Raw genomic sequence first — 20,352 nt, 5'->3', positions numbered from 1 at the left:
ACAACTTTTCACCCACTGTACAAATATGTATTTTACCTCCAAGAAAGTCCAATATTGTGTGAGGTATGGTCATCACTGACACTGCTGTAAGACTGCCCGCTGGGCACGATGAAGTGAGTATTCCATTTGTAATGTCAGCTCTTCTGTTATCTAAGGTTGAATGTTTAATGTCATTTAGCAATCATAAGATTCCTTCATTGGTGAATTATTAAGTAATTGCTAGTGACTTAGGGCCTGATTCAGACCCGCTCGCGAGCGCTGAGCGCTCACAAGCGGGTCGATGTTGGCCCAGTGCGCATGACGGACCCGACTCCGTCGTGCGCATGCGCGAGACCCGGATAGTGACGGGCAAACCGTCGCTATGGGTCTCGCTACAAAGGGGGCGTGCTGTCCATGGGAACGCCTACCATCTGGGGCCGGCCCCACTGACATCACAAGTGATGTCAGTGGGAGTGCTTTCGGCTCTGATAGAGCCAAAAGCACTCCAGGGCTTGCGGCAATGAGACCCTACCACAAGGGTCTCGTCGCAAGCCCGATGGTCGCGATGGTCTTGACCATCGTGACCATCTTCCTGGCCGCTCGCTATAGGAGGCCGCTCTAAAAAATCAGAAGGATGGCCCTGATTCAGAGCGAGCGCTCTGTCAGAGCGTCCGGCTCTGAATCAGGGCCTTGGGCCCTGATTCAGAGCCGGACGCTCTGACAGAGCGCTTGCTCTGAATCAGAGCCATCCTTCTTCATTTTTAGAGTGGCCTCCTGGCCGCTCGTATAGCTGTGAGTAACCACCCACAGCTATAGCGAGCGGCCAGGAAGATGGTCGCGATGGTCAAGACCATCGTGACCATCGGGCTTGTGACGAGACCTTGTGATAGGGTCTCGTTGCCGCAAGCCCAGGAGTGCTTTCGGCTCATTCAGAGCCGAGAGCACTCCCACTGACATCACTTGTGATGTCAGTGGGGCCGGCCCCAGATGGTAGTCGTTCCCATGGGAACGCCTCCGTCTGGGCAGCCACGCCCCCGGCACGCCCACCAAAGGGGGCGTGCTGTCACTCACCATCGACAGCACGCCCCTTTTGTAGCGAGAACCGAAGCGACGGCTTGCCCGTCGCTATCCGGGTCTCGCGTATGCGCACGACGGAGCCGCCTCCGTCGTTCGCATGCGCACTGGGCCAACATCAACCCGCTTGCGAGCGCTCAGCGCTCGCGAGCGGATCTGAATTAGACCCTTAGATCACAGTATGCACAATATTGTTCCAGTAGTTTTCTAGAGTCTGAAATAAGTTGTGATATGAAGAGATCTGTACTTGTGAATGAACTAAGAGCTATCTAGACAACCTAGGCAGTTTTAAGATAGGTACACGCAGTAGATGTCTTGTGTAAAAAGACACCCACTGAAGGATTCTGTGATACACTGCTGCATCGTTGCATGCAGCATTGGATCACTTGCATGACCGTCGGACATCTGAGTAACCATCATGTTACTTAGGATGTCTGGTGTAATCACACTGCAGAGGCCAGGAAATCCCAGCCTGATGTCACCCCCTCCCAGCATATACTGTATCATACTGCAGCTTAGGGGGCACTGTGATCGTCATTGCAGAAACAGCTTGGTACATGTGCAGTACAGATACTGTCCATGTGCCAATCGGCAAACATCGGAGTTGTACGTAGATCAGGTTTGCGCACAACTCTGAATCAGGCCCACTATGCAATATTCAGGGCAATCAGCCGATATTCGGTTTCTTGGTCCGATAATCTAAAAGTATGTACTGTACACAGCACCCAGGCCGATTATCATTCCAAAACCAAATATGATCGGATGATTGGATATGACCTGCTGCATGACATGTCTCCAAGGCTATTATCCGACATTGTGCACATTTTGTACTGTGTGTGAGGTATTATAATAAATTAGAAACCGATCGGGCGCTATTTTCAGTGCCTCTACCAAGGCAGCTGTATTAAAGGAGGGAGTCAGTCTCCAAAGAATAAATAATGTAACAATATAAACAGAGCACAATGGCATAGAGGCCAATTACATCAGTTGATGACGAAACAGATACAATGTATAAACATTTATTAACTAATAAACATAAAAAACCAATAACATATCATAATTTTGAGTCTATGGTTAGTTAAATAAATGTCAATAAGGATTCCTTGTCCTCCAATTAGCCTGTTGGTATTGATATAGGTATAATATGAATCTAAAATTAGGTATATGGCCTTTTGAATGAACAAATGTCCAGTTTTAGGTAATAGTGTTGCCAGTTTCGTGGAGATATTGCGGGGGTCTGGATATTGATTAGCAATGGATATCAATGCACAGTTGGTGGTTCCCTTTCAAGCACAGTAGATGGGCTGGAAATCCCAAATAGGCTGTAGGTACTGTTGTAGATATCACAGAAGTTCTTATGATGGAATAGCTGCTGGCAATGTGAATCAGATGACACATTTCACTGCATCAACTGGCAGCTTTTTCAAAGGTATGTCCATAAGGCCAAACAGTATACTGAATCTGTGAGTAATTAACATATTATCTTCAAATAAAGCACCAAATTAATTGAATATATAGGATAACATAAATAGACAACCCCATAACTTCATATGTATAGACATAATAAATGTCATTTAAGTAACCATTAATAGCAGTGATCATATTGCTCTGGACGGGCGGCTGTACTTGTCACGTGATGTCAATAAACATTACATGTCTCATCAGAGCAGTACATTCAGTATCCCCTGCTGGGAGTCTGAGACAGTTATGTGGTGTAAACAAACATAACGTGACACACTGGAGTTCTATAGGCCGTTGGCCGGCGCTAGATCTAAGTCATGTGATGTAAATAAATGTGACATCACCTGACTCATGGCTAAAGCTGGGAACACAACTATACAATCGTTGGACCATATTTTCGATTTCGACCTGTTCATGAGATATGGCAAGAGTGTGTATGCACATTCATTCATGTGTTGTCGAAAGAAAACTGGTTGAATCGAAGGATCGCATTTTATGTGCTGTTTAATATTCATCCGATTCGAACGGGCCAGATTGAACCATAAGTGCAGTGTGTACACACCTAACACTGATCTTATGATTCTACACGAACAGCAGCGCCTTTGTGGGCATGCATAATGAAACCAGGTCAGGTGGCTTGCTACGTACTAGTGAGTAAACTGTCCTCCCTGCTGATGTAATATTCGCCCTTTTTTTGTTTGCTTCCACTGTATTTGGCCAATATTTAGGTTTTTTCACTTGCTTTTTCAGCAAAGAATGTACTAATGAATTACAAGTGAGCAAATGCATACACCCAGAGCCGGTGCTACCATTAGGCAGCTGCCTAAAGGCGCCGGCCACTGCAGGTCGCCGCTGAGTCCATTAAACTAAACAATGAAGGATGTCTCTGTATACTGCACTAGTGGCAGCCGCTTCTGTTCTGTAACACTGTCTCCTCTCCCCACACATTCACTTCTCTGGCAATCTCAGTCTGCATCCGCCCGGGGTTGTTATCGGTGCAGCAGGAAGGGTAACAAGCCTGCTGCATGTGCACTGTCCAATCAGCACAGGAGAGGGAAGACAGATATGTTTGTCAGCCAATCCGCACAGGAGGGGGGCGTGGTGTGTGCTCTAACGACGGGGCTGCTGAGACTGCAGTGGAGACACAGTGGAGTCTGGAGAGTTCCAGTGCTAGTGAGAGTTATTATAATACTGCTTAACTAACAGGTAATGCAGTGGTCCTGCACCCACCCTTATCTGTAGCAATAGCTGTGCTACTGGGTGGTGTCACTGTCTATCCAATAAATAAGGAGCTTATAACCCTCCTATATTGATGCATGTGTGACACACACACACCACATGGAGGCTTCTCAGCTTTTTATCAAACGTCTGAGGAGAAAGAGGTAACCTATGGCTGTGTATTTACAAGTCTCAGGGTGTGCTAGTCAGTAGGGCAGGCTGGTACTTACAGCTCTATAACAGCTAACTAGTCACAAGTTGTCTGTTTTACAGTTGTGTTAAGCTGTTGTATAGCGACAGGAGAAATCCGACCAAAGTGCCGGTCGCGCAGCTCTTTTTCTGCTTAGCGTGAGGCGCTAACAGACGCGCGCCCGACACTTTGGTCAGAGAATGCCGGTTAACGCGCCTTAACACCCTTGTTAAGGCGCGATAGACGCGTTAACCGGCAATTCTTCGACCACACAGCGCAGTGTATTGAATAGCTTTGTGAGTCCCTCCCGTCGCTATTCAAAAGCACGTTAAATTGAATTCCCCCATATGTGTCTAATATATATATGGGTGTATATATATATATATATATATATGTATATATATCTTTCAATTCTGGAGGAAGCTGGCACATTGCAGTTGTATTAAAGTGATCTATTGTGGTCACACAGATTGGATTTACATTTGTGCATTTGTTGCCCTATTCTTAATCTTCTGTGAGTGATGCTCACCAACATCTCTCAGGTATGTCGGTTTAGTGTCACCTATGGCTGCAGTCACATGTGGGCACAGTAACTGGCTGGCATGGCATGTCCAAAACCGAATCTGACTCTGTCATCATACAGTAATTTCTGCTGTTTCCATCCTTTATAGAAATCTAATCAGTGGGAAGTGTTAAACCACATTACATAGTACAAGGGCAGCAGCATCGTTCCTGTATGCACAGAGGGCATATGGAAAGCATTCTGTGGGGGCGATTCAAATGTTTTGCCCGCGCCTATTTTTTTTCAAGACGCTCGACGGAGCAATTCAATTGTTGCTCCGTCAGGATGTGACAGGCGCCGGCATTTCAGCTCGCACCCTCAGAGAGTGCAAGCGTAAATGTGTGAGAAACCCATGGTTAGGGCTCGCTAACCACAGTTAGAAAGGCGCCTGGGCAACTGACACCACTGGTGGTGGGGGTAGGGGGGAGAAGAGGCTCAAGTTTTTTGCCTAGGGTGCCAAAAAAAATTGCACAGGCCCTGCATACACCCTGCACACCTATATGCAGTATGTGATGTCTATAAGCATGGTCAAATATATAATTACTATTAATCTATAATACCTATACAGCCATGGCCAAAAGTTTTGAGAATGACACAAATATTGGTTTTCACAAAGTTCATGTGTGGGGTTGCTTCTCAGCCTAGGGAGTTGGCTCACTCACAGTTTTGCCTAAGAACACAGCCATGTTCAGCACAGACAGTGTAATGGTTAGCATTACTGCCTCACAGCACTGAGGTCGTGGGTTTGGATCCCACCACGGCCCTAACTGTGTGGAGTTTGTATATTCTCCCTGTGTTTGCGTGGGGGTACTCCAGTTTCTTCCCACACTCCAAATATATACTGGTAGGTTAATTGGCTCCCAACAAATTTAACCCTAGTGTGTAAGTGTGTGAGCATTTGGAAGGGACTGATGTGAATGGCCAAATATTTTCTGTAAAGCGCTACGGAATATGTGTGCGCTATATAAATAACTGGTAATAAATGAATAAAGAATGGTACAAAAACATCCTCCAAGAGCAACTTCTCCCAACCATCCAAGAACAGTTTGGTGATGAACAATGCCTTTTTCAGCATGATGGACAAGGCCGGATTAAGGGGGGACTACAGGGGCGGTCGTCCAGGGGCCCCCACACACAAGGTCAGCGAAGGAGGGACTAGTGTCACAGGTGTACCGCTGCCTGCCCAGCTGTATGATCATCAGGACACAGGCAGCGGATCTAACTGTAAACCTACCGGTACGTGGACAGTTCGGGGATGGGGATCTATCTCATTGCCTTCGGGGAGCCGCTGAAATTAAACTTCATTGCACAAATCTGTGCAATAAAGTTTATTTTGTTTAAGGGGTGCAGCGCATGACGTCACGCAGTGCTGCGCCCGACCTCTGAAAGACAGCAGGCAGCGGAGAAGCCGCTGGGAGCAGCTGGAAAACAGAAAAGGTAAGTGTAGGGGTTGGGTGCTGGGGAGACACTGTAGCTGGGTACACTGTGCAGTTTGGGATTAAGGGGTCTTTAAGGGGTCCATCATGGGGGGCACTGCGGCCATATTGGATGGGAAAAATGTTAGAGGACAATTTATTTGAGGGGGCTCCCACAATTTAATTGCCCCGGGGCCCCACAAGCCTTGATCTGGCCCTGATGATGGAGCGCCTTGCCATAAGGCAAAAGTGATAACGAAGTGGCTCGGGGAATAAAACATTGACATTTTTGGTCCATGGCTAGGAAACTCCCCAGATCTTAATCCCATTGAGAACTTGTGGTCAATCCTCAAGAGGCGTGTCGACAAACAAAAACCCAGAAATTCTGACAAACTCCAAGCATTGATTAGGCAAGAAGGGGCGGCCGTCAGTCAGTATGTGGCCCAGAAGTTGATTGACAGCATGCCAGGGCGAATTGCAGACGTCTTGAAAAAGAAAGGTCAACACTGTAAATATTGACCTTTTGCATAAACTTAATGTAATTGTCAATAAAAGCCTTTGGGCTCTATTTATTAACATTATTTTTACTAAAATAAAGTTAAAAAGGGTGTTTTCACACCCTTTTCACATTATTTTAGTTTCACCAAAAGTTACTAAAGGGCACTTGGAGTAGAATTTGTAAAATTCTACTCCAACCCCTAAGTATAACTTATTTTTTGTATCAGATCGCATTTCCCATAATTGTAATGGGAAATGTGATCTGACCAAAGTTACTAAAAATAAAATGTGAAAAAATACCGGGGAAAGCCCTGTGATACTAACGCCACCTGGAGGTGGCGTTATCCAGGGTCTCCCCCGGTTACTGGACTCCTGCTCCACTCGGACGGGGAGAGCAGAGCCTGGAGCCGGCCCCAGTGATCAGCTGTGTGGTCTAAACAGACCACACTCTGATACACTGCAAAAAAAAAAATTAACTTACCTAAGTCCAGGAACCGGAGTTTGGGGCTCCAGTGATGTCCTCCTCCGGTCAGCTGGTCTCCCATACTGCACTGTGGCCCAGTCATCAGGTGATCGAGCCCAGTGCAGTATGGGATGTCAGCTGACCGGAGGACATCACCGGAGCCCGGATCATGCAGGTAAGTGTATTTAAGGGAGACGGGTCCGCGGTCGCGGGGGGTCCACGGTCGCAGGGGGTAGCAGCGGGCGGCCAGTCGGTGCATGCGCGGGGCACTTGTCATGATATTTTGTTGCGAAAATACCATGACTAGTGTGCTGAGGGGATTCGCAGGGACAGAGCTTTCTCGCAAGCTCTGTCAATGCAAGGGATTTGTAGTAAATCCCTGTGATATTGCCTGAATTCGCAATGCGAATTCACTCAGTAATATCACACTACAATCTGCATTACCAATGCGGATTGTAGTAAATAGAATGTCAGCAGTATGATTGTATAGGTGTGTACGCGCGTATCGGCACCGTGGTTGGGACTTCCGATTGGGAGTGAAGTCGATAGAACCACCACATTGACATAGTGATGCTAGGATGTGTTCTTGGCTTAACTATTTATCAGCTGAGTTAAACTGGGTGCACACCTGACAGATATATCTGCAGATCGAGTGATCTGCAGGTATATCTGCAGATGATGTTTGTTCATACACACTGAACAACCATCATCTGTCAACTGGTCGCGGGTCCCGCTAGCTGGTTTGCGCCCCCTCCCCGCGACCTCTGCCAACCGTCCGTATACACAGCACTATGGACAGATATATTTGCCATCAGCTGTGCAGCATAGCCGATGCGCTATGTCTTTGAAAGACGTTGTTCACAGACAAATCGCTTGTACACACTGGGCGACAGGCAACCGATATATACATATTGATTGGCCAATATTTCTGCCAGTGTGTACCCAGCAAATTAGTGCCCTAGGCAAGATTTTGGGTGGATCCTGAAAAAGGGTATGGCCAGCACAGCACGGTATCAGCACCCACCCTCACTATCCCAGCAGAGCACCCCTCTCCCAACAGTGAGCACCACAGCACCCAACCCTCTCCCAGTTCCAAACTTACTTTACTTGAGTGCAGCCTGCAGAGCTGTCTGACTCAAGGTACAGAAAGCCGCGGGCGGCGGACCCGCTTTTCCCATCTCTGGCTGGAAGGCCGCAGCTGTGTGTGATGATTGCTGAAGGCGGAACTCAGAGCCATGAGGTGTGACTCACTACTCCGAGCTCCACAAGGCCTATGGTGCAGTAGCGACCATTTACTTACAGTCCTAAATGAGCCTCTGCACATGAGCAGAAGTTCATTCTGATTGTGTGATGCCTCAGAGCTGGCCGGCTGTAACCACTAGCCGCCGTCCAGGTGCTCCGCCCCCGCAAACTGCTGCCGGCTATTCCGCTGCTTCCCGCTCACTGTTTGCTGCTGCCAGGCCCAATCGGATCTGTGAGCTGAGCTCCGATCATGGATCAGAGACTCTGCCCAGCCAGCAGCAGGTGCCCTGGCCGTGCCTGCACCAAACCTCCATCAGCCCTAGGCAGGCTTGGATGCCCCTAGGCATATGCTTAGTTTGTCTATGCCTAGGGCCAGCTCTGGCTACATTAATCTCAATTTAAAAGCTCCGGTGGTTCTGCCAATGTTACATCCACATTTCAGAAGGTATATGACAGCTATTCATGCTCCAGCAATGAGATTATTTTTTTTTTGTCCAAACTTAATTGAAAATGTACAAAAGTGACAAGGCTCATATCCTGCTTCTTCGCTGCACAGGGGGCAGATACCTGCAACTACAGGAGACGAAGCCAGGGCTGGAGAAGACACCCAACGGTTAGTGACCTCTACCCTTAGTAACACCTATTGCACTTAGCGCTGCCATAGGTGCCAATGGCAACGCGATATTGTAGCCTGCACTTAGCACTGGAAGGCAGCGAAAATACCTTTAGTACATACAGAGAAGCGGTATGTGCAGGAATTTTCAGTGTCTTTTTCATTTTTTTAACCTTTTCCTGTTAGTACATAAACCCTCTAGGTCTCTTATTTCTGATTTATTTTTATGTGGCCTATTGAGTTTAGATTCCAGTAAGAGTTCTCGATTTGTAGATTTGATTTCATCATATGCCCTATTTAAAGTTTCCATATAACCCCTGGAATGGATAGAGATGATCATACTGTTAGTCTGCATTTCAAGAAATCTGGTTAGTAAAATTTGGGTAGGTATTTGTGCCTACTTCTTTAGAGTCATTTCATAAGTAGTCTTATATAAAATTTGCAGGATCAGATCCAGGAAGTTAATCTAGTTCCTATGAAAAGTATGGGTGAACTTATATTAAGTGATAGGGCCATTTTCAATTAGCCGCAAAAAGTCATTTTCTGCGGAAAAGTATCGGGAGTGACGTCATTTCACCATGCGCAAAGTTTCCTCCGTATTCAATTCCAAATAGTTTTTGCCAGTGCGGAAACTCGATGCAGTAGGACCTGCGAAAAAGATTCGCCTTTGAATAGTCGAAAAAAAGTGCAGAACTGGGGTTTTGGGGTGGAAAGCTGCGGGAACCAACCTGCACCCTTGGAACAGTCCCCCAAAGGTAAACTGCGTTAAAAAAAATTTAATAAAAGTCTTTAGATCACCCCAAAAAAGTAATTTTGCTTTGGGGGTGAAAAAGTTCAAAGTTGGGCGACAAACTTAAAAACTAGCTAAATAGACTCCAGGGGGGTCCCCAAGTATGCCCCAGGTGTTTTTAAGTTTGTAGGTGCTTGCAGCAGATGGATTTTTACTGATTTTTAAAACTTTACTTTAGCAACTTAAAAATATGCTAGCACCCATTTTCAGGTACCCCAAATTTGCTGGGACTACTTATTTTGTGCCAAAAAACATGGTAAATGCTGTTCTTCACCACTTTTGCAAAGACGCGAAATAGCAGCTATTGAGAGCATTTAAGTACCCCAAATACCTTCATCAGGCCTATTCGGGGGTATTTAGAGTGATCCCCCAATGTCAGTGCCTCTTTTGGGGGGTGTCAGGCTGATTTCCCCAAATCTGACAGTACTTTTCGCATGTTACAGTTTCGCCGGTTCCCGATTTTAATTGAATACAGCGAAAATTAGACACGCGTGTGATACTTTTCCGCATTGAAAACCAGCGAAGATGGCGAAAAGCCCTGCATGCAAAAAATACGGGACTTTTCGATTGGAATTAAATATGCCCCTTAGTGTTAAGAGAAGAATTAAACTGGAGTGTAGCTTCAAATATCCCGATCCCAAATGATGAAAAGGTCATCTATATAGCGGCCATAGAAGACCAGATTGTCACCAAGCTCGCTTTCCCACACAAGTTGGTCCTCCACCTGACCCTTGTACAGGTTGGCTTAGCTCGGTGCAAATTTGGCCCTCATGGCTGTGGCTAATATCTAGCGGTAAAAAGTGTCAAGAAAAAAAAAAAGAAAGAAAATAATTGTGTTTGCGAATAAAGGAAATTATGAAAGTTCTGTCTCACTCTGAGGGGGTCATATTATCTGAGCTATAGTTTCTTTTTATATGTTTATTATTTAATAAATGTTTTTATACACTTTATCTGCTTGTCAACATTTTATAGTGTGTGAATTTCTGCTGATAGTTCATTTAAAAACATCACCTTTGTGACAATCTTATGACAAATTGTACAGATTAGAACAATAAATCACTAGTGTGTACACTCAATAGCAGATGTTCTCACGATTGTGTAATTGCTCTGAAAATTATAAAGTTGGTTGAATAGTGAGTGAAATCATTCAGGTGTGTACCAAGCATTAGATATTTTAAATGCTAGAGATGACTGTAGATAAAGCTTCTGAAAAGAAGTAACACTTCACTGAAAGTATCTTAACTTTAATAAACTAGCGCAGATGTCTAAATTAGCACTACTGGTATATACCCAGTAATGTATTTTGTGAGCAATAAAAATGCATAACAAGCCTAAGGATTGTTTATTTAAGTTGTGTTAAATTTTAAAGCAAAGGACACACTAAATATTTTTATTAATTGATAACAATTGATCATAAAATAAAATGAAAACAACAGTCACAAGTGTCACTCAATTCCCGGGTCGGCTGCCGCGAATCTTGAAGAGGATGACGTATGGATAGAATTACTTCCCTTGGCTAAATTCACATTAATAGAGGAGTGGGTTGCATTATTATTCATTTTTTTTTTTTCTAATTATGGTTTCCATCCACAACCCGGCATCACAACAGAAACCAAAGTTCCGCATATGAAGGAGTTACATCAAAAGCTAAGTCACATAAGAAAACACTCAACTCTTCATGCCCAAACAATTTATCAGTAGCAAGTGGACAAACAAGTCAACCTGTCAGTTCTGTATTGGAGATAAATGGCCTGATTCAGAGGTGGATGCTGTTGTGGCATCAGACGCAAGCGGCAGATGTTTTCAGTCTGCGCATGCGTCCAAGGCGCACTGCATATTTGTCCCGATTGTTACCACTGGTGGACGCAGAACGAATTTAGTCACAGAAAGGCAATTTTAGTGGGCATTCCTGGGAGGTAACAGGAGTGGCTAGCTAGACGTAAGTGTGTCACAGTCTGCGTCTGCGACTTTTTCAGCGTGGGCACTAATTTCAGATACAAAGTCAAACCTATTCCACCAACCATGAGGTATCAAACATTCTATCCACCTTTTGTGATAAATGGACAAGAATACATTGTGGAAAAAACAATCTGGAGTTCTAACTCTTCGTTAAATGGAAGAGGTTCATACTTCAAAAACCTTCCTGGGAACCTGTTAAAAATATCCATGCCCTCTAGACTAATACAAAAAAGGGACGGGGGCATACAGTCACAAGCTGCACTCCCCTCTTCGGATGGCGGCTGAGATGCAGCTGTAAGCTTCACTTGTCTCCCACCATTGCAGTTCACAGGTGCTGTGGAAGCACCACACACCTGCAGGCAAACCCTCTGCTGGCTCTTAGCTCTGGGAGTTGGAATGGGGCTGAATAGCTGCCGGTTCATATCCCCACACCAGCAGCCCGAAGGGAGAAGATCCCGACAGGGCAGGTAAGTTACCTATCCCTACTGTCCCCCCCCAGACCCTTACCCCTCCCTAGCGCCTAATCTTAACCTCTCCCCGTGGGTGCATAACCCTAACCCCCCCTTACCACACCCTAAACCTAACCCACCCCCCTAGGAGTGCCTAACCCTAACCTCCCTCCCCCAAAAAACTTAACCCCGAAACGCTCTCTAAACCTAACCCTCCCCTTACCTGCGGCTGATGCTAAGGGCGCCCCAGACTTACCTCGTTTGGGCTGGCATCCTTCGGTGTTCTGGCGTTAGGATTAAGATAGGCATCAGTATTTCTATGCCTATCTTAACTCCCTTGTCAGGATTGAGACTGGCGTCCGCAGCATAACTACATCCCCTGTGAGTTAATGCCACATTTTTCCTATTTATTTCCCATTTTGTTGCATAAAACAGCTTGGAGTAGTGTCTCATTTGCATTATAGCATACCAGTATGCCAAACCGACAATCTGGGAGTCCTTAGCAATGTGGATTACCATGATTCAATTTATATATTCTTTAACTTATTATTTGAGTTCAATGCTGAAACCACCAGCTCAAAAATGCTAGTTATTCCCAAACCCCATAAAGATTCCACTGTATACACAAGTTATAGACCTACTTCTTTGCTGAACATGGATAACGCCATCTCCAGATATTCTTTCACATTTTATCATGACACTCCACAATAGTGCCCCCAACTCACATTACGCCAGACAGTAGAACCCCTTATTGACATTATGCCACATAACTCCACACAGTAGTGCCCACAATGCCACACAGTAATACCCCTTATTCACATTACGCCACATAGTAGGGCCCCTTATACACATTACGCCACACAGTAGTTCCCCTTTTTCACTTTATGCAACACATTAGCTCCCCTTATTCGCTTTATGCTACACATTAATTCATCCACATTATGAAACAGTAATGAGTCTTATTCACATTATGCCAGCCAGAGTACATCCCATTACACACCTATTCATCTTCTTTCCTTCGGTAATCCCCAACCACTTTTTGCTCTCTCAAGCCCTTTGGGCTCCTGAGTAAAGAAACACTGGCTCCATATTGGTCAACGGTGGCCATCTTTAAGTAGCCTTCTATGGCAGCAGCCATTTTCTGCTAGCTCCTGCTACTCAGAAAGAAGTCTCCTGGCTGCCAGCCACGGGGTTACAGCAGCACAGAACGGCTGGGGAGCAAGTGATTGGGAGGTAGAGGTTAATCGGTGGTCCGGTACACCCCCGGACCACCCCTTAGTTTTGCCTATGACGTCGACATTGTAAAGACTGAAATGTTTGTAGGGTGAATGCAAGGGATCGGTATGATTTACCGCCGGACCCATGTCCAGTGGTTCAAATCCCAACGCCGAAAGACCGGCACCAGTGAAGATCCTGACAGCAACTAAGGTAAGTACTAACTAACCTAACTCCCCCCAACTAACCCTTATTGGTGCCTAATCCTAACCTCTCCCCCAAGTGCCTAAAGCTAAGTGTCCTGGGGAGGGATGCCTAACCCTAACACCCCCTTCCCCTAGCCTAACCCTCCTGGGGCATGCCTAAGCCTAAGTCCCCCCAGAAGCCTCTAACCTAATCCTCCCCCCCCCCTCCCAATAGTGGCTGTCCGAGCCCGGCTTCTCTTCGATCGAGATGCCGGGCTCCCGGCGTAGGTAAAATGACAGGCGTCGGGATTTCGACGCCTGTCATTAGACCCTTGCCAGGATTAGACGGTCGGCATTTAGACCATTGGCATCCCGACTGCATACCGAATGCAAGATGCATGTTTTTCCCATTCAATGAAGGTGCCAGCACCTACTGAATTTGTTCTGTGGCAGACTCCATAGTTTCAACACTGAAAAGGTAAATGTCACTGCCTGTACTAGACCTCACCCCCCACAAAGCATCGTAGTAACCACCTTTAAATACAGAGAGCATCACAGTGACCACCATGCAATGCAGAGAACATCATGGTAACAGTCATACAATATATAGGGCCCCAATGACAGCCATACAATACATAATCAGTGACGTTTTTTTTTGTCCGAGTAGATGTTGGGGGGTGGAGGGAGATATTTCCTGTGGCAATATATTATACATTTCAGTTTACATAAATGTCCCATGGTGTAGCTGGCCTAGGGATTTTTGCAGGGGTTGGGCAGGAAGTTTGTATAACAGCAGCTAATCATGTACGCAAACAGTCTATAGAGCAGCTACAATCTGGCCTACTGGCTCCAAGCATGTGTGGGATGCAGACAGCGGTGATGCAGTATACCTCATAAGGCTCCTGAAGCTTTCTGAGCCCAGGAGGACACAGACTCAATGACTCAACTGGCTAACCCGAAGGTAGGCCCTGCAGTATACACAATGGCTACCGCTTTCTCACATCAGCCGGTATAGCTGTGGAATTACAGGTGCTCGGCAAAGTATTTGCCTTAAATAAATTTTTTAAAAAAGCAACAGCACTATTCGACCCTTCCGGGATATGCGGCTCCGTTCAGGCAGTTGGGGCACGTGTCCCTACAGCTCCCCCTAGCTCTGCCCCTGCAGTGCTTGGTTTATATAATCTCCAGCTTCCATGAGTCAGTTAAATTACATTAAAAATAAATACTAATTGGAACACTGCAGTACAAAATTTTGCTTTGATGTTTTATTGTTTTTCGTTAACACTGGCCTTATCTCAAATATCTCTTAACGTACATTTTTGCCTCGGAACGTCTGCCAGTATCCTTCAACATCTTTGTACTGGCAATGTCATCACTTCCAGATTTATAACCCGGGTGACACAATGTGCACATACGACTATCAATCTGTTCAAGGGATCAAGATCCTGATGGATTCTGCTCAAAGTAGCCCAAAGGATACAATAGGCAACACAAAAAGGGGAATTTCCAAGCATTAATCACTGATCTAAGGAGCTCTGAGATCAGCAGAGGGACCGATGATCAGTCCCCACTGTGACGCGGCCTGCTGCGCTCTGCATGTGGTGGGTGGCAGATTATTAAAAGGGGAGGGTGATTTATTGGCAAGGTCAAGTGGACAAGGGAGGTGGAAGGACAGGGGGGGGGGGTTCAGTGCCACTGAGGGATATTACCATTGGGGGGTTGAGGGATAATGCCACTGGGGCATCTACTGCCACCGGAAAAGCTATTGTTACAATAAGGACTAATTTTAATATATTTTTAAAAGTATGATTTGGACAAAAAAAAATAATAAGGTCACAGTTAAGTGGTTAAAGAAAAATCACTAAAACTTAATATTTCCATAACCTACACACTCAAATACATCAGGTATACTAATTCAGTTTCAGTAAAAGTTAAAATTTTTATATTGAACTCTCATCCTCTGAGGTGCAAAATGCTTATCATATCCCGCAGTAATTTAACGCTTGTGGCTAACTGAATGGCTTTATGCTGTGAATTACTATTTAAAATTAAAAATACACCACTCAGGAAAAAGGTGCTCATTACTTATTAACATTAAGTGTTTAATTTTTATAGAATATCTTAAATATACATTAATTAGAGGCTTCCATTTTATTTTTTTACTAGCTGAGGTACACGGCATTGCCTGGGTTTAAATCTTCAAGTTATTAAGTTTTATTATGTGATGTCATCCAAATCCATCCACTGGAAGGCCTAGAGCAGGCTCCCTGGGTCAAAGTTCTTTGTGGCGCACTCCACTGTAATTTCCGATCGCAACCCCAGCCACTCCATTAGGCATTTCAGACCAATTGCCACCCCTCTGCTAAGTTTTTGTCCAATTCCATCCAGTAGAAGGCCCAAAAGAGGCTCCCGGGTCAAAGTTCTGAACAGTGTCCCCAGGTCAAAGTTCTGCCCAGCGTACATCAACGGGAGCTCCAACCGGGACCCCCTCCCTTTAAAATTTGTCCAGGATCCAACTGGATCACCTCACGTTGGTTTAATCGTAATCGGTGCAGGGGTGTCCGAATGTATAACAGGACAAACAAACAGACAGACCAATGAATTTTATATATAAAATGAACCCATAGTAAAACATAAGTGGCAAATACTAAAATAATCTTCAACTTTCGCCAATTTGATTGTCAACATTTTGGGCCCGATTTAACAATAAACGCAGTAGGTAAAACGCACGCAATCGGGCACTTGTTGCGTACTGCGCATGCATATGCATCGACTATTCGGACGCAATGACTACACAGACCCATCGCAGAATGATTATCAGGAAGTGCCGTTTGTGGGTGGAAACGGGGGGGGGGGTGGCAGGTGAACTGCAATGCTCTACGCAGCCGGCGGCCTGATAGCGTGCATGGAAGTTAGCAATTTTTAAGTAAGGTCACAGTCCTGCTAAACATTACGGATATGTGCTAAGTAAAGTGGGCATCCTTGTGTACTGCAGCGGCGGCATTTGCGATCACAATGGATTAGCATACTCTCGCAGTTGAACTGCGTGTGTAATAGCTATTGCATTCGCGGTTGCTTTCCTAGCTGAATCAGGCCCTTTGTACCCTGTCGACAATTTGGTTGTCATAATTTCGACTGTCAACATTTTTCTCTGTCAAAATTTTGAATGTCGACATTATGAGCGCATACTGATAAATTTTAATATTAAGGAAACATGAAATCTAAAGCAGTTAATAGGATAGATAAGACTAATGATGATATGAATTCATTCTGCAAGATTCGTCTTTCAACAATGATTTTAATTATTATTGAGGTTTCCTAAAAACATTACCAATACCAACCTTTATTCCTAATATGCTGCCAGAATAAGATAAATGCACTAGAATGACATATTTGACTTACCATATATTGAATGAAATTGGAAATAAAAATAAAGCAATTAAATAAATGTAAGCAAACGCAGAGACATGAAAAAAAACAAGTCACATTGATACCAGCTGAAGTTCTCATTATTATGCTTTAATAGTCTGATAGCATCACCATCTTATAAAGTATATATCTTGGAATGGCACGGTCTTAGGTTTCTCCCATAGCAAAGTACAGAAATATAGTAACAATGTTGTAGCAAACATAATTCCCTTGTAAAAATATGCATCATTACTAAAATTATTAGGACATGTGTTAAATTCTTAAAAGATACACACATATAAAAAATGATTCCCCACATAATTTGCACTTGAAATATAAAGAATTTTCTAAACGTAACTTTAGTACAATAAAACATAATTTCTGACTTGTATGAATAAAATATCACATAAAATATATATTTATAATAGCCTTACAAATAATTCCATTGTTTAAGCAGCGGAACATATCATCTTTTGTAAGAGAAACGTCATACTCAAAGATCACAGCTCAGGTGTCATCATACTGAACCATGACATCACTGTAGGCCAGTGGTTCCCAAACTTTTTTGAATCACGGTGTCCTATAGTGTCAGCATTATTTTCACGGCACCCTAAGGATACTGGATTTCAACCTCTATACACACCTATCTATACCTTCTAAACCCTGCCTATAAACCTCTAAAATTGACGCTATTTGCGTACGCAGTCATACAGTAAAATAAAGACTTTAGACCTTGAACATGTGTTTCCAAAGCACAAAGTATTATTCAAGTAAAGTACAGTCAGTTACTCGCTGTGATCTAAGTACAATTTAGCTCAAACAATTATACAGACCCAAGATACAGTTATACATATGCACGCGCTCTGGACCAGATACCGGCATCAGCAAGAAGCCTCCGTCAATCAGCAAGAAAACTCCAGATTGGGGTCACAACACACACATTTATACCCTCACAGAAACAGACAACACAAAAGAGGAGTTTGCTGCTAATCCCATTGGTTCCCAGTGCGGGTGCATCTGTTACAGGGCATTTAACAGGTTGATTCAAATGGACACAGAACAGCCTCTAACAGCTTGTTGCCTCCTCTCTTCCCCCTGCATGCAAATCTAGGCTGTTGGTTTCACAAAATACATTTTGGTGCTTTGTATCTCCACGGTCCATAAGTTGAGAATGCATGTTGCGATCTTCACACCGATGATACCGGGAAGCTGTTGAGAAAGTGCAGATCAGGATAATACCAAACATGGCTCACTTATCACGTATTAAACCCTAGATACCAAAATAGCCTTTATTTCACAGCATTTGTAATAAATGAATAAAACTTGGATCTTATACTTTAAAGCTATGGAACCCTTTATGTGAGTGTGCATTATGTAAGTATTAGGGGTTTGGGAAAAGACACTAGTTAGGTTTATCTGATTTGGGGCAGATGTGCATGCATGCAGCTAATAAACAGCATTCGCATGCAGGATATTGTGCATTCGCTAATGTGCGTCATGTTAACAGCACAACTGTGCGTAATGTGCAGTGTTTATGCATGAGATTCTATTTATGATGGATTTTATATATACACATATATATCAATCATTTTTAAATTTAAATGCAATGTTTTATTAGTAATGAGATTCACTCTTAAACAGGGTGGAGACCCCCAGCTGTGTGCTGGTGCCAAACTGTCTGATAGTGAGTTTAAAAGAGCGGATTTCTTACCATTGTTCATTCAGTCAAATTCAAGTGTCTGGGCCATATTACAATTGCCACATCTACACCTGTCCACATGTGAGGTCTCTCTCTTTATATGCAAAAACACCCACAGTTCCTGGTGTATTGTCTATTCTATTTACTTTTCTCAGGAGGCTGTTTTTCTAGTTGTTTTGGTATTTCTCTATGCAAGGTTGTCCCCAGAATGGGCCTGTCATGGCTTCCAAAATGGCATCTTGCAGATTCTTATTTTTAAGATGGAGTCTGGTTGCCATTTGCAAGATGGCATCGCTCCAAGCTAATTTTACACTGATTCTGTCTCAGCCACTAAACCAGCTTCAACAACCCCTAAGCCAAATGTTTGTTATTGAGAAATTCAGATAAAAATGTAGTAAAGTAAATTGTGCTTACCTGTCATCCTTAGGGTCAATTATGTGGTGTTGGACAGGTTTGCGCTTCTGTTTGTCCACATATTTACATTACTTTGACCATAAATAATTTTATTTTGTGGTAGACCACCATCCTAAGGCACCCCTGCAAGTGTCACGAGGCACCCCAGGGTGCCTAGGCACACAGTTTGGGAACCACGGCTGTAGGCTATTCCTGATACAGTAACTGTACAATAAGCAGTAGCAGGGTCATATGTGCACACAAATACTCAAACTTTCCATTTATTATTTCATTAAAATGTTCCTTACAGAGGTCACATATTTCCATGATCTATTCCTGTATTTAAATATCAAGATGTTACAGTTAGTGAACCAGGTTGATGACTAGACTTTGGTAGGTGAATTTGTCAGACATTACACATCCATATAGTTTTGTGCGTTAATGGAGATTGGTCTCCATAATTTTGTAGCATAAAATATTAAAAAGTATAATTCAGTTTATATATGCTCAGGGTGGCTTTGCAGGCAGGAAATAACTTCTTCCACTGGTTTTCCTTTATAGCAGATTGGTAAACCGCATTGAAAAGTGGAAATCTGTAAGGAGAAAAATAAAAAAAGATCTTTACTCCTATAAACATTTCACGTGTTCTATTTAGTGATAACCTGTTAACTTTGGGGTAGTTATCCAAAAGTGGAGGATGCCCCCCATTTTGTCAACAGTTCAGTAGTAACCTCCCCATGTTGTTCTTTCCTGTTGTTTTACTGCCTAGGACTATTATGATTACCTGTATACAGATCTTGATCTGGACAGCTCAACCGTAGGGACAGAAAAGAGCTGTAAGCTGTGATAAACAGAAACTATTATATATGATGGTGGTTCAATAAATAAGGTAACAAGACCTCTCATTGCGTAAATTTATTCAACTCGTACATATATACGTATAATCAATAGTATGGCCTTGGTACAGATTATATTTCCACAAAGCTCCCATACTTGTCTAAGCATTTGTTCCAACGGTACACCAAGGCATCTGTCCCTGCATTGAAGAAATCAGTGTCAAGCACCTGAAGCCAGGACATGAACCAATGAAAACACTTTTTCCTGTACCCCAATTGCTCATGATCAATGTTTTAGCAATATCACTAATTCAAATGAGTCTGTCCTCCTGAATCAGACCTTCAATATGGCACAAATTGTCATCTCTGGTGGACATGCTTGGATGGCTGGAATGCTGCTCTTCTGGAACTGCTGTCCTGCTGTTATCAAAGGCAATGCACCAAACCCAAACATGTTTCACTGACATGACTTTATTATCACCGCACACCTCCAAAAGTTGGTGATGAATTTCAGCTTCCGATGTGCCCTTTAGATGGAGAAATCTGATCACACTACGCACCTCAACGTTTGACCATATTGCCGCCAGCCCAGCCATCTTACACCTGATGTTGGGGCAGTATGACTGATATGAGGCGCAGTCTAAGAGCCGTGATGGAAATAAGTGGTCTACCTGCTCTGGCCTAGCAGGAACTTAGACGGAAA

At 44.0% G+C, this 20,352-nt stretch overlaps 1 long non-coding RNA gene across 1 annotated transcript in view; it reads left to right on the top strand.

Annotated features, from left to right (window-relative positions):
- The first annotated feature begins 3,634 nt into the window (after positions 1-3,634).
- Positions 3,635-20,352, top strand: part of LOC148535302 (uncharacterized) — a 52,943-nt gene continuing 36,225 nt past the window's right edge. Inside the window, exons 1-2 of the long non-coding RNA XR_015875771.1 lie at positions 3,635-3,720; positions 8,659-8,715. This is a non-coding gene — a long non-coding RNA (uncharacterized LOC148535302). The remainder of the gene's footprint in view (positions 3,721-8,658; positions 8,716-20,352) is intronic.

The sequence above is a fragment of the Taudactylus pleione genome, unplaced genomic scaffold (genome assembly GCF_031769625.1).
Source record: "Taudactylus pleione unplaced genomic scaffold, aTauple2 ptg000053l, whole genome shotgun sequence".
In the NCBI taxonomy this organism is placed as follows: domain Eukaryota; kingdom Metazoa; phylum Chordata; class Amphibia; order Anura; family Myobatrachidae; genus Taudactylus; species Taudactylus pleione.
Note: the sequence above shows the minus strand (reverse complement) of the source record. Positions and strands in the feature narration are given on the sequence as shown.